This window comes from Rhipicephalus microplus, chromosome 2 (genome assembly GCF_043290135.1).
Source record: "Rhipicephalus microplus isolate Deutch F79 chromosome 2, USDA_Rmic, whole genome shotgun sequence".
Taxonomy (NCBI): domain Eukaryota; kingdom Metazoa; phylum Arthropoda; class Arachnida; order Ixodida; family Ixodidae; genus Rhipicephalus; species Rhipicephalus microplus.
Genome location: NC_134701.1, coordinates 272,900,225 through 272,911,867, shown reverse-complemented (window position 1 = coordinate 272,911,867; position 11,643 = coordinate 272,900,225). Strand labels below are relative to the sequence as shown.

Sequence of the window (11,643 nt, the reverse complement as noted above, 5' to 3'; positions counted from 1 at the left end):
TAACTTTTTCTTCATCAGTAAAAGCTTCCTGTGCCACTGTGCGTAGCTGTCAATGCTATGCTTTTCTGCTGCCATATATCAGAAACATTGGAAAATCAATGCAAGATATCTCGTGCGTTTGTGATGCATGGTATCAGTCGTACATTGAGTTTAAATTTGTTTTGTTCTGTTGAATTTTTAAAAGACCGATGTTCCATTGTGTAAAAGATAGCTCAAGTTCTATATTTATGGTACCTTTTCCTTTTTTACATTTCAAGAGAAGTAATTCTAGCATGCTACCATAGATTTTTTTTTAAGTTGGAGCAGTATATAGGCCATAAATAGTGTCACAGTGAACTTTAATGAGAAATGGAGCATTTCCTAGCTAAGGCCTCTTATATAACAGGCGCTTTCATGGGCATTATTGCATCACATAATAATATCTGGGGTTTTACGTCCCAAAACCACAATATGGTTATGAGAGATATCGTAGTGGAGAACCTTGGAAATTTGACCATCTGATGTTCTTACATGTGCTTTGACATTGCACAGTAAACAGGCCTTTACTATTTGCTTCCATCCAAGTGCGACTGCCGTGACCGGGGATTGAACCTGCGACCTTCGGGTCAGCAGCCAAGCACTATAATCACTGTTCCCCGTTCCCCCGAGGTGCACTTATTGCGTTACTAGACAAGATTCATGCTATGGACTGTTAGGAAGTGAAAGAAAACACAAATATACATCTAAGAAAAAAAAAATTTGCACCTGAATAGAGCTCATGGAATGTGATGCAGCAGTTGTAAATGCACTTAACGAATTCAATGCATTTCATGACACCACATTGACGTGGCTTGTCTTGATTCATACCGCTTATTTCACGTATGAATGAAAATTCAGGCATAACTGAGGTAGTTGTCCTTGTTTACACAGATTGCAGAGACATAACAGAGCTGAAATGGTTGGTGTATGCGAAGAGGTCAGACAGAGCCACTGGGCGCATCGCAACAGGCAAAGGTGAAGATAGTGTACCACATTTGAAAATAAGGCCTGCACATATTTTTCTGCATAGTTCTTTAAACGATTCTCTCTACTACTTACTTTGGGCCTTTCTGTGCGACAAATTTTGCAAACAGATTGCAGCTTATTGCCCTCAAGAGACAATGGGGCAGGCGTTGTCCCACATCTTCAAATACGCGCCATGGGACACATATGTCCCACTTTCGCCTTGGAAACTAATGGTCATATTTTGGCAGAAATTGCTTCATACTATTTCTAAGCAAATTATTTAGATATTCCGCAGGGACACAAAAGTATTGATGAACTCGCAGAGGATTAATTCCCTACATCCTGGGTTTTGAGGTTTAGGTCTGATGGATTTTAGGTTTAGGCCTCTACGCATGACAACGTAGGTGTGCGCACAGGGGCAGGCGGCTGGCCCCCCTATTCACCTAAGAGGTAGGGCACAAAGTCTGGCCCAAACGTTGATTTAATAGGGAGGGCGCTGTTATGAACGTTTGAACTCCCTGAAGAAGAACCTTGCATGCACTTAAGCATTACAATGAAAGAGGTGGCCGAGCGATTAAGCAGGGCACTCTTTGACCATCAGACACCATATGTCATCATTGTTTGTAACTTGCAAACGTAGTATTGTTTCTTACATCACACTTGCATGCAGGCAGTCGTGCGTAGGCCAGAGCGGCTGGTGCTTGAATGTGCGGCAAGAGAGCACAATAATTCACTCAAGAATCCCAATTCTTTGCATTTCGCATCACATTGCAACACATGTGGCTGCTCACAAGATTTAGCTAATTCAAAAATATTGTCAAGATATAGCTGCCATACAACAGAGGCATTCCAAACTAAAGGGGCCCTGCAACACTTTTCCAAGTAGCCATGGAATGGATTCACTAAACAACCTTATTGCCTCATGAATTTACCACCACAAAATTTTTGAGAATTTGTCCAGTACAAGTGGAGTTGCGAAGATTTGTCGCACACTGAAATTGCATTCTCTCTTCACTCATCCCGACAAAAGCATTGAAAGCTAAGCAGGGAGGGTGGCACAGAGAGAGAAAACACTCGTGACCTTGAGCGTTTTTTTCCTTTTTTTCTTCGCGTACCCGACTTTTCCGTGCTACCGTGCACCCATGAAGAAAAGTCGTAGTCTTTTGCCGCGGCTTCAGTAACGACCAAACCCCATGCTCAAATCAACCAATGGACGATACAATGGCCGTGACAAGTCATTTTTGAGCTTGTATCGTTTCCCGAGAGAAGAGAAAGCAATTTTTAGCTGACTTTGAGAATTTATTGTGAATTCCAGGTCGCTTACTGCGCTATAATATTTGGCTTCCGCTTTCTTGAGAGCCTCGACTACTGATCGGCAGCTTTTTCTGACCATGCTCAAAAAGTGTTGCAGGACCCCTTTAACAGATTGCATGATGCATGCGTGAGTCAAGCATAGTTCTCTTGTAGACAAGGAGTTTGCCTGTCTGCTCAGCATGTGCGCTATTAGGTGATATGCACGGTTTCTTTCCTAAGCATATCTAAAACTTCTGCACTATGTTGATACACCTTTTTCATTGTTACCTCCATTTCAGCAATTTTCTCAGTTGAAAGCCAGTGCTTGGCTGTATCTCTTGTTTTATTGCACCCTCATTTTCCCACTGTATATTAATGTGAGCACAACAGTCAGATTTTTCTGTGAATCTCCCTGGGTCTTGCAGACTTATGGCTGCTTTAAACCAAATAGGTTACACTGAAAAATGACTGCAACAGATTGGCTTATGCCATTTCCAGAGTGCCAAGAGACTTCTGGGTATGCAGTTCTAGTTTTAATTGACTTCTTTGTGTACTTGGGGAGATTCTTAGACTGCTAGTGCACTTCTGTCATATGGGTGAGGCCTCTCCAGCATGGCATCCGACTATAGCCATATTTGGTATGCGGCAAGGCAATCAGTTTGAACAGCTAAGTGCAGCATAAGAAACACAAGAGAAAGAGACACGCAAACAGGACAGGCGCTAGACATCGACTGAAAATTAACTGACATAAAACGACGAAAATGTATACACATGCACAGAACCCACAGACAGCACTACTAACGATGATATCTGCAATGACGCATCAGACATGATTTTTTTCATGTACAAAGCCAGTGAAGTCGTACTCGCGCTTCTATACAGAAACAGTGTGCCTCGTAAATTTTGCGTAATTGTCTCCTTCTTTTGCGTTTGGTTCCGCTGCGCTTGCTAAAATGCACGAGTTCTTCACCCACCAACTAGCCCCAATTTCTGCTTTGAATAGTCTGTTTAAAGGCAGACTTTGTACGGGTCCTTGAATTCCTTGGAAACCCTTGAATTTGAAAAATGCATTTTCAATGCCCTTGAAATTCCTGAAATTTTTCACCGTCTTTGAAAATCCATGAATTTCGTGAACAGTGCACTCCCATATCGGCATCGAGACCTACTAAATGTAATAGATCGGTGTGTCAAACTTCCCATTTCTGAAGCAGCAATGCAGCATGGACGCACATGGTTCCATTTTGTGAAAATGCATGTGAAAAAACTTTTGTTAACGAGGGTCTCATATTGGCAAGCTTGGTGCCTTAGGTTGATACGAGGAACTATTGGTCAGCTGCCAGCTCGTAATAAGTTCACGTGCTACGTGACGCCACACAGACTCATAAAAGAGTGTGCCACACTTGCCACCATGGCTACAGATGGCGCTGACTGACAATCCTACGTTTAAATTCGCATATATACCCAATAAAGTGGCTGGGAGGATAGCCGTCGTGGTAGCTCAGTGGTAGAGTATCGAACTCGCTATTCGAAGGTCGCAGGTTCGGTTCCTGCCCACGGCAAGTTATCTTTTCACCCACTTTTATTTCTTCACATTTACCTTACAATTCGGTCTTATAACCTCCCCTATACTTTCCTTGGCATTATTGTCTGTTAGATTTCATTATTATTGTGTCAAAACACGGAAAAACGAGCCCTTAAGCATGCACTTCTTTCCCTTATATATATATATATATATATATATATATATATATATATATATATAGATAGATAGATAATCAGGCACTCATAAAATAAGGAAAGATATTTAATGCACAGCTCGAAATATTCTGAGCATGTATGGTACATGTGAAGAATATGTAAGGTTCTCCGAAAATAATTCAGAGCGGTGGAGCGGTGGCAGCTCGTTGGCAGAGCACACGTGCGGAAATATACAGCCACGGTCTGCGCATGCGTAGCGTCCCTAGCAAGCAAAATTCGTTCCCTAGTTTATGTATATAGGCGTTGCCTTGCGTTAAAAGTATATTGTTTGTCCCTGTTAGCGCTGCGACAACACATCCCATGCAGCCGCCCATCTGTTCTTCCTTGTCTCGCATGACTATTGTGTGCGATCAACTGATTTTACTTCAGTTTGTGCGTTTCTGGCTGCGCAATCTGCGATAACAGCATGTTGTGAGCAGTTCGGAATTCTGATAATATCGACTGAATAAGGATTCAATGGGGGCTAGTTGGTACGGCATCTTTCTTTTGCTGCACTAAAAAAGTTGCAAGGGACGACACGAGAACACAAAAGTGCGCACTTCTGTGTTCTCGTGTCGTCCCCTGTTACATATTTAGCGCAGCAAAAGAACGGAGATCGACCGCTTAGGGCTGACATGTTTCCCGTGCTACTAAAAGAAAATGTGGCGAGGGGATATAACACGTATAAAAACGGTAGTGGAGGCGAGGCGGAAACTGTCTCGTCATTGAACATGGGCTGGTGAGGGGCCCTCTAAAAAAACTGGTGCTCTGAAATAGACCCAAAATGACAAATATAAGCGGTGAAGAAGGTGACAGAATGCATGCGTAGGCGAGCATCGGCGGGAAGATGACCACAGGGCTTTTCTGGTGGGCTTTTATGCCTCGGCGCTATTCTTTTTGACACCATATAATTGTGATAATAACATGTCTCTAGTGAAGAAAGTGCGAAGCACTCTCTCTGTCAATCAGATTGCTGGCGCGGCTATTAAGAGAGTTGGAAACACTGACTTTGCTTTGAACGTTGATTAGGCAAACGGGCACTGTCGGACGCTGGCAAGTAAATACATAATGAACAAACCAAAAAGCCCTGCGCGTGGCAATATGATGGTGTATCTATGCAGTTTAATACCATGCTTGCACCATGGACAAATATAGGCACGTTGGGTGACAACATTAATATCACGTGCATGCACCATCCACGCGAATCGAACTTCCATACGGCGTGGAACTGACTCGTAGAGTGAATCTATAAAGTCTTTTTTCTCGCCGAAGCGCTTCCACTCGCCAGCTATGGCAAACCACAGTTCCTCACTGGCGTCTCCTAGATTCCTGCGGGACATGGTTCACTTCAGTTGTCCCCACACATTCTCGATGATGTTAAGTCCGCGCCTTTTGGAGATCACGGAAGTGTGAGAACAGCACGTTCCTCAAGGAGATTCCGAACAGCTCTGGTGGCGTGCACTGGACTGAGGACTTGCTGAAACCAGAAGCACCCATCCTTAAATGGCCCATCCAGAGCATATGGAAGCAGATAACTGTCGAGGATTTAAAAGTAGGCCCCAGCTGTGAAAGATCGTGACAGCCGCACTAGCGGGCCGAGACCATTTTTGCTTACTGCTCTCCAGACGTTTACAACACACCGGCCACCGCTGTGAACCTTAGAAATATATCTAGGGTCGTATATGCACAAAGAAAAGGGGAAAAAAAGGTGTACCATTACGTAGGAAACGTTTGGAAGAAATATGGCCACACAATCAAAAGACACACACCTGCACTTGTATGGCCTCCAAACATGGAGCTCCTGCTCCCACCTTGAAAAAAATGTGCTCTCATGTGAGATCACCTCCTCCCAATTTTCCAACGTCCAATGCTCATGCGCTCTAGCAAATTCAAGGCGCTGATGTTTTTGTCGCTATATCAGGTGTGGTTTTTGGGCGGTGATAAACCCGTGAAGTCCGACTTCTCGCAGGCGCCTTTTTATTGTTTCTACACCGACTTGAAGGTTGAGAGCGGTCTTAATTTGCTGGGCACTCTGAAAGGGGTCCGCAACTGCTGCAGCAACGATGAGGCGTTCGGACTCTTCCAATGTGCATCGGCTGCGTCCTGGTCGAGCAGCTTCTTTAAGTCGGCCATCTTCAGACGTGTAGGTCTGACTAACTCTGTTCACGGCACTCATAGAACTTCGTGTGGGGCGGCATATCTCGCGTTGAGAAACACCTTCTCAACTATCCTTCTCTGCTCGTGAATTGGCACTCTCTTTGGCATGCTGCCTCAACAGGAAAATGGCTGAATTTTGCGACAGTTCGATGGTTTTTATTCTTCACATCTTATCAATCAGGCGTGCAAACTTCTCACGAATACGTTGGATGAAAGAGCACCTTCTGCCGTGCTACACACAGTCACGCATGGTAAATCTATCATGGTAACGCATCATGCATGTTAGCATGGTAACGCTAGCATGGTAACGTATCATGCAGGCCTATCTGAAGCAACGGACGTTTCATTGCGAAAAAAAGAAGAAAGCTATATAAGCCCTTATCATCATCATCATCATCATCAGCCTGACTACGTCCACTGCAGGACAAAGGCCTTTCCCATATTCCGTCAGTTAACCCGGTCCTGTGCTTGCTGCTGCCAATTTTTTATACCCGCAAACTTCTTAATCTCGTCTGCCCACCTAACCTTCTGTCTCCCCCCAACCCGCTTGCCTTCTCTGGGAATCCAGTCTGTTACCCTTAATGACCAGCGGTTATCCTGTCTATACGCGCTACATGCCCGGCCCATGTCCATTTCCTCTTCTTTATTTCAACTATGATATCCTTAACCCCCGTTTGTCCCCTAATCCACTCTGCTATCTTCTTGTCTCTCAAGGTTACACCTACCATTTTTCTTTCCATTGCTTGCTGCGTCGTCCTCAATTTAAGCTGAACCCTCTTTGTAAGTCTCCAGGTTTCTGCTCCGTAGCTAAGTACCGGCAAGATACAGCTGTTATATACCTTCCTCTTGTGGGATAGTGGCAATCTACCTGTCATAATTTGAGAGTGCTTGCCAAATGTGCTCCACCCCATTCTTATTCTTATAGTTACTTCAATCTCGTGGTTAGGCTCTGCGGTTATTACCTGCCCTAAGTAGACATAGTCTTTTACAACTTCAAGTGCACTATTACCTATCTCGAAGCGCTGCTCCTTTCCGAGGTTGTTGTACATTACTTTCGTTTTCAGCAGATTAATTTTAAGACCCACCTTTCTGCTCTCCTTGTCTAACTCCGTAATCATGAGTTGCAATTCGTCCCCTGAGTTACTCAGCAATGCAATGTCATCGGCGAAGCGCAGGTTACTAAGGTATTCTCCATTAACTCTTATCCCTAACTGTTCCCATTCTAGGCTTCTGAAAACCTCCTGTAAGCACGCGGTAAATAGCATATAAATAGCAAATATAAATAGCAAATAAGCCCTTATAGCGATTCTCAAAACAACTTTGACGACAAAAACGTTACGCGTCGTTGTCATTCTGTTTCCAATTGCTTCATTCTGGTTAATTAGTTGTAACTATTGATTGACCGTCATATCATTGAATTTACAGACTCCCTGCTGCGGAGCCTCGAATTGATTGTAATTAGTGGAACTCGTAATATTTCTTAATTTGGCATGACCAGCATTAACATGCAGCTGGAATGTATGCATTATTTATTGTATTATAGTGCACGTGTCAAAACCATTTATTATAACTATGTTTACTTCCCTAATTAAAGATGTTAGCTAGCTGTAATAAATGTTTCGTGTGGTGTCTGTATTGTGGTCTTCCTAACTACACTAATTACTTAAGATTAGCCTTTGGACTTCTGAGTTACTCGAAGTTACTTGGTGCCTAATACACTTTTACATGCTTTATTGAACGGTTGAGGAGCAGTATGTCGCTCTCTTATTTTCGCTACCGCAGGTGTTGTCGAAAATGAGCGGCGGGATGGTCACATTCCGCAACTAATGAACCAGTTACACTATTGACTTTCAAAAGCACTGATGCCCATTAACGCGCATGCACGTGCACGTATGCTGCACGGCGTGCATACGCGCGCACAAAGCGTTGAGACTGCATCCGCATCCAGAACGCTAAAGAGCACCCAGCTCTATTCTTCTGGAGCAAACCAACACCTATTTAGATGATTTGGATAACGAGGCGCATTTGCTAGGGAAATCGCGCATGCGCAGGCACTACTTTTTCATCGGTGCGCTCCGCCAACGCGCGCACCACTCTGGTGCTCTGAATTATGTTGGGAGCACCTGTACAGTACCTGGCCAAAATAAAACCTTTAAGCTAGGCAGTTAGCTGTTTCATGTTTGAAAGAACCAGGAAGAAACACACAAGTTAAAATTAACCAGAGATGAAAGTTTAAAGGAGCCCGCAGTCCGGCAATACAGTCAAAGCTGCTCCTTCGTGCCATCTCATGGCATCTATGTAAAAGGAGGACGCGGGAGCCCAGCCGATTGCACCACTAGAGTATATTCTAGTAGTTCACTTCATCGACGGTAACATCAATTTTTTTTTTGCAAACACGCATCTGCGCTGTATTTTTCAAAGCAAAAGTTTAGGCATTATAACTAAACCGTGTAGTTGCATGTTTAATGTCGGAATCGTAGATTGGAAAAAAATGGGAGAGGTGAGTTGAGGGAGTTATGGGACACTCTTCCATTCCTCCCTATCCTTCTGCAACACTGTAACACAGCACAAAAAAGAAGAAAAAAAGACAACACAGAAGCAAAAGTATTGAAAGTTGGGCTAGTTGATACGAATGCATTTTAAATGCAAACCATATCTTTGTGTACTACAAGCACTTTTAGTGTTTGTCGAGACAGCCAGCCGCTTACGTCTCTGTGCTTTCGTGATCACCTCCTTAACTTGGCGTGAACCAAAATTAGTATGGGAGGGCAAGATGGTTTGATCTCCTTAACTTGGGTGAACCAAAATTAGTATGGGAGTGCAAGATGGTTTGATGAATATGACGCGCTGGTTTAGATATGAATGCCACAATCCCATCACATACGCCGTCAAACACTTCCCGCCAGACAGTGACAAATACCTGCGGGCAGGTATATGCCACTTGTATGCAGGTATGCGCCACAGGTGATTGACACTTAGTATCTAACCAGGAACGACAAGAACACACATAGGTAATTTTAACGCGAGAGCGTTAGGAAAAAGCTGACATCAGCAGCGTTGACCCGACAAGTGCATAGAATAAATATCAAGGTCCCAGCAGAAATCGAACACAAGCATTCTGTGTGGCACTCAAGTATTCTACCACAGAGCCACACCAGGTATATGAACTACTTTTCAAGTAGATCCTGATGTCTGTGAACCATCAATCAATTGTGGTTGCAGTGCAGGCTATCCAATTTTATGAACATTACATAAGTACTCCTATAATTCAGCCGTCACATCGGGTTAACATCAATTGTAGGTAGGGCTACCATCCTCGTGAGCACCAGTGCTTCATATCAGCTTATCGCTTCTGGTGCTGCCAATAGTACTCATGTTCCTGTTGGCATTGTTAAACATGTGCAAAGAACTGGTTATATAAAGATCTTTGGCTCTTTATATAACTCTTAACATATGTCTGGGCATGCAACATCTGTACATATATTCTTAGTGCGATTTCCTAATGTGTCGCTCAATAAAAAAGTTACACCACTGTCACCTTTCCTCTGTATGCTTGGCATAACGTCGATTCCCAAGTTACGTGGGATATACCAGAATTTTTCGGCTACAGCGCGAAATCGATGAAGACTGAAGGGACACGGAATTGTTAGAAACTCATATAAGAAATATGCATAGTGTATCACTTGATGGCACATGTGCTGAGAGGATATGCGAGATCTTTTTCCTTGGGGGTATATTGATGCCTCACTGACACATGCTTCATCCATTCGTTTAACATGGAAAGCCTCTATCACTTCCCCAGTTATCTGGGATATATGTTTAGACCAAATCTCTGTATTGGCGAAGGCCGGTGAACAGCCACAAGTGCTGCAGTGCAATGCCAGATGCGAAGCATTAGGATTATTGAGCAAATTTCTGTGCTCTCCGAAGCGCACAATAATGCGTCAGCCGTTCTGCCCCACATATGACCACTCGCATGTAAGTGGGATCTGGTAAACGATACCGCGCCTGCAGGGCACAAATAATTCCACATTCACTTCTTTCCTTATTATTTTGCTTCATTTTCCTCCGAACCCTTGGACAAATTCTAGAAAATTTTTCATGAGGAGCCGAGAATACCGATTTTACCCTATATCTGACTAAAATTGCTCAAACCATGCGACAGTTTGTGTACACACGGCGGTATTGCTACTGTTTTGTAGCCTCCCCGTGTGAACTTTTTTTCTGTTAACACGGTCCCGGATTTTAACGAATTTTGTGAGCTTTTCTGTAGATGTAGCTGGCACATGTGATGGGTACCAGGCACTTTCCAACCTCTTAATCTGTGCTGTGAAGCTATGCTCAAGGCCGCGAGCACATGACTTGGTTACAGGCGATCTTAAGGCCGAGTAAGCTATTCCATTTGTCACCATCTTTGAACGGTTTGAAGCAAAAGGGAGGTCAGACTTCTGGGACCTCGGAAGGTAGTGCCAACATACATGATTAGGCTCAAATTCAGGAACTGTAAATTCCTTTCCTTAATCGATTACAATAAGAACTCAAACCATTTCTATGTTCTCAAAAAGCTTTCACTATGTCTGCTGCCCTCCTGTTATAATTACGAGGAAAAAACAACAAATAATCATTGACATAACGAAACAGTCAGTGCTAAATCCTTAAAGGGGCCCTGAAATACTTTTTCACGTAACCATGAAATGAATTCCCTGGAAGAGCTTATTGCCTCACGAATTCACCACCGCAAAAATTTTAAGAATTTATCCTATGCAAGTGGAGTTGCAAAGGTCGCATGCTGCAATTGCACTCTCTCTTCTCTCGTTTCGACGGAAGAGCTGGAAGCTAAGCAGGGAGGGATGGCAGAGCCACAAAAAAGCGTCACGTGCCCTGCACGACTTTGAGCACTTTTTCTTTGAGTGCGTAGCTTTTTTCAGTGTAATCATGCGTGTACGCTTGGACAAGTAGCGTTTCCCGCGGCGATCTCTGTAACAAGCGAGCACGCCATGTTCAAATCTGCCAGTGGCTGATGGGCCGTTGACGTGCGATTTTTGGGCATATAATGCGATTTATCGAGAGAAGAGAAAAGAAATTTTACCAGACTGATATTTATTGAGAAGTCCAGGATGAAGCTGCCCCGTGTCAACTATCGGTGTGAAAACCCTTTTAATGATTGATGTTGAACTGCCAGCTTCTAACGATCATTTAATACACTTGGACCATTGTGTTACATATTGTCACATTGTCACTCCACCCACAGAAGTAGGTGGAATGGGACAGATAACTGCTTTTTTATAGTTGTACCAGGAGTCATAAGAATCGGGGAGTCAAGTTTTGCAGCTTGTTCATACCTGTATCCAACATTCAAGTTCAACAAAACTAAAAATTGCAAAAAGTATCTCAATCCTCCCAGACTCTCTCCTATTCTGCCATTTGCTCTGTCTTCACTCCATTAGTGCATAGCTGCCATATTTTATGGGC

At 43.5% G+C, this 11,643-nt stretch overlaps 1 protein-coding gene and 1 non-coding gene across 2 annotated transcripts in view; both read left to right on the top strand.

Moving 5' to 3' along the window:
- The window catches only part of ATP8A (ATPase phospholipid transporting 8A1), a 111,469-nt gene extending 110,443 nt beyond the window's left edge, over positions 1–1,026 (top strand). The window contains exon 43 of the transcript XR_012888050.1: positions 910–1,026. The gene's annotated coding sequence lies outside the window, so the exon portion shown is untranslated. The remainder of the gene's footprint in view (positions 1–909) is intronic.
- Positions 1,027–3,764: 2,738 nt separating this feature from the next.
- TRNAA-CGC (transfer RNA alanine (anticodon CGC)) lies at positions 3,765–3,836 on the top strand. Its single transcript has one exon. It is a non-coding gene; the product is annotated as a tRNA-Ala (tRNA).
- The last annotated feature ends 7,807 nt before the right edge of the window (positions 3,837–11,643 follow it).